Source organism: Octodon degus, unplaced genomic scaffold (assembly GCF_000260255.1).
Source record: "Octodon degus isolate 3935 unplaced genomic scaffold, OctDeg1.0 scaffold00109, whole genome shotgun sequence".
NCBI lineage: Eukaryota > Metazoa > Chordata > Mammalia > Rodentia > Octodontidae > Octodon > Octodon degus.
Genome location: NW_004524685.1, coordinates 1,374,288 through 1,377,184, shown reverse-complemented (window position 1 = coordinate 1,377,184; position 2,897 = coordinate 1,374,288).

The window sequence follows — 2,897 nt, the reverse complement described above, 5'->3', positions numbered from 1 at the left end:
AGAGAGAGAGAGAGAGAGAGAGAGAGAGAGAGAGAGAGAGAGAGAGATCATTAAGCACTATAAACATGACTAGGTCTCTACACTCAGCCTCTACCCCTCTGCCTCCTGTGCTATGCTCAATCTGTCCTGTCCTTCCTTCCTTCAGACCCTGCTATCATGGGTTCTTCTTCATCCTCCAGAGATGTCCTTGCCCCTCCTCTGCATCCGGTGGGCAGATCAGCTCCTATCTGTCAAATGTTAGTTTCCATGGCTGGGCTAGTCTCCTGCTCATCAGTGAAAGTCTCCATCACCCCCCTTTATGTTCTTTACTTTTTCTACATAGAATTTACTCAGCCTAATCACATAATTATGTACATAATTTATTATTAATTATTTGTGTTTCTCTCTCTTCCAGTAAATTCTTTGAGTTGTGACCTCTGTTTGCCTTGGTTATGATTGCATCTTTGGAATCTAGTGCACAATCTATCATAGTAGATATTTAATAACTCTTTGTTAGGAAAAAGGAAGAATGAGGAAAGGAAAGAAAGGTAGGAAGGAGGGAGGAAAAGATGACCAGCACCTCTCTACCCACTACCATGACCAATCTGCACAATGACTGCTTTCTTCTAAACAAACTCTTTGAGTTTAGAGTTTGTTTTCCTGAAATTTCTCATGAGCTATGAGGCTATTAGAGTCTATTTAGTTCCTTTATTTCAATTTGTTATACAAATAATGTGTAGCTCCAAATCAGAATGACCTAATTCCATTTCCTAGGGCAACTGAAGTCTCACAATCATTGGGCAAAAATCCATGAAGAGTGGATCACTGCTGTCGGAATGGATTTTTTTGGAAGTGAGAGAATGGCAAGTTGCAACAAGATGCAAAGAAGAAATTACACCCAAGGACTTTGCATTGGCCTCTGCCATTAGACAAACACTAGGAGTCTGGCATCTCGTCCAGGAATAAGAATGCTTTTTAAGCAGCCACAACACCCTCTCCCCTTGTGACTTCTCATCTGTGACAGCTGCATCGTCAGAGTGGCAGTTAACCAAAAATGGGTGAAATTAGCAGGAAAACACACTTATTTGCATGCCATCATCTAAAATAGGCCATGGGATGGGTGGAGGAATATTTAGGTCCAAAATTACTTTAGACTGCAGCCAAAAGACTCTGGGCTGCTACTCTTGAAATGTGCTGTCAATAGGTGACTGTCAGATGACTCGTTCTTTCATGCGTAGACAAAAATCAGAGCTCCAATGGAAAATCTAGCAATCGGGGAAGTCATTCAGATTTTTAATACTCCCTAAGAACTCCCAATCCCTTAAATCAATGAGCGAATCACAATAAAGCACACATGCACTGTTTTCATTTCTGATGTATAATCTGTTCAAAAATGGGTTCCTATCTAAAGACAATGCTACCTATTTTTCATAGCTCAAAACTGACATTTAAAGAGTAAAGAACACCTCCATTTGTATAAATTCATAAACATGTGAAAATTAATTTTGTGCTATTCTTTGAAACTTCATACATACATGACAAACAAAATTGGCACTACTTTCCTGATACTCTTTCAACTTAAATAGAATAGATACAATTAGAAATGTGACAATTTTTCCACCCCTCCGCCGCTGAATGGTATCATTGTATAGCAGCCATTTGAATAGAAGACAGAGATATAGGCAATCTATTTACTGAGCAGTCTTACAAGATCTAGTTCAATACACAAGCTTAAGAATTTGTTGGTGGGGAAGACACACACACACACACACACACACACACACACACATCTCACAGGAAAGTTTCATGGATGAAGGTAAAGGACAGAGGTGCAAAACCTGTGCTCTGAAGACAGAATGCCAATGTCTACCTTCACATCTCTGTAAAAATCACCCCTCCATGCAGGTCTTTTGTCCCCTGTATCCCTCAATTTTCTCACCTGCACAATAGGGCTGGCAATATTATCTTCCCAACAATTGCTGTGACCCTGAAATGAGTTAGTCAATACAAAGGAGTTAGAGCAATCTCTGGGAACACAGTAAGCTATTAGTAAACTGATACTAAGAGGATGAGATCCCAGGGAGAGTTGCTAAACCAGAGGCTCCCGACCCTACCGTGCCAGGCCATGGGAAGGTAGTGCTCAGGAATCAGGCCACACAGCGGGAAGTAAGAAGCTGCTCCCCAATACTAGCATGACCGCTCAAGCTTTGTTCCTGTTTAGCAGGAGCAGCACCAGATGCTCAGAAGAGCCTGAGCCCGCTGCTAGCCGAGCTCATAGTCAGGGATCTAGGTTGAACACTCCTTTGAATCCCCCCGAAACCATACATGCCTCCTGCTCCCCGTAAGTGGAAAAAAGTTGGGGACAGCTGTTCTAACGCCTATGCTCATCCCCCAAAAGAAGCATATTTCCTATTTATGAGTATCTCTGGTTCCTCTCATTCAGTTCTAGGTGTCATATATATTCATAAATATGCCCTGAACAACAAATCTGTGTTTATTATTTTAAGCCACAGATAAGGGTTTTTCTAAGTGCAAAAGACCAAATAGCAAACATTTAAAGCTTTACAAATTTCTCATTCTGCTCTTGTTATAAGCAAAACTTAATGAACAAGTATGTCTGCATTCCAATAAAACTTTATTTACAAAACCAGAAAGTAGACTGGATGTAGTTTCCAGGTGGTAGTATGCCTACTTTATTAGTGGGATTCTTCATCTAATTTTTATATACATAGCTTCCTCAATGAAGAGATTGATAAAAAGTGGGATTTCAATCATTTTAACAATTTAATTCAAGTCTGTATATATGTGTGACATTATACCTGAATCTTTCAAATCTTCCATGGCAGTTAGGTAGACTCAGTTGTCTGCCAAACAAACAAACAAACAAAACCCATTGGGCTCATGCCATTTTATTCATT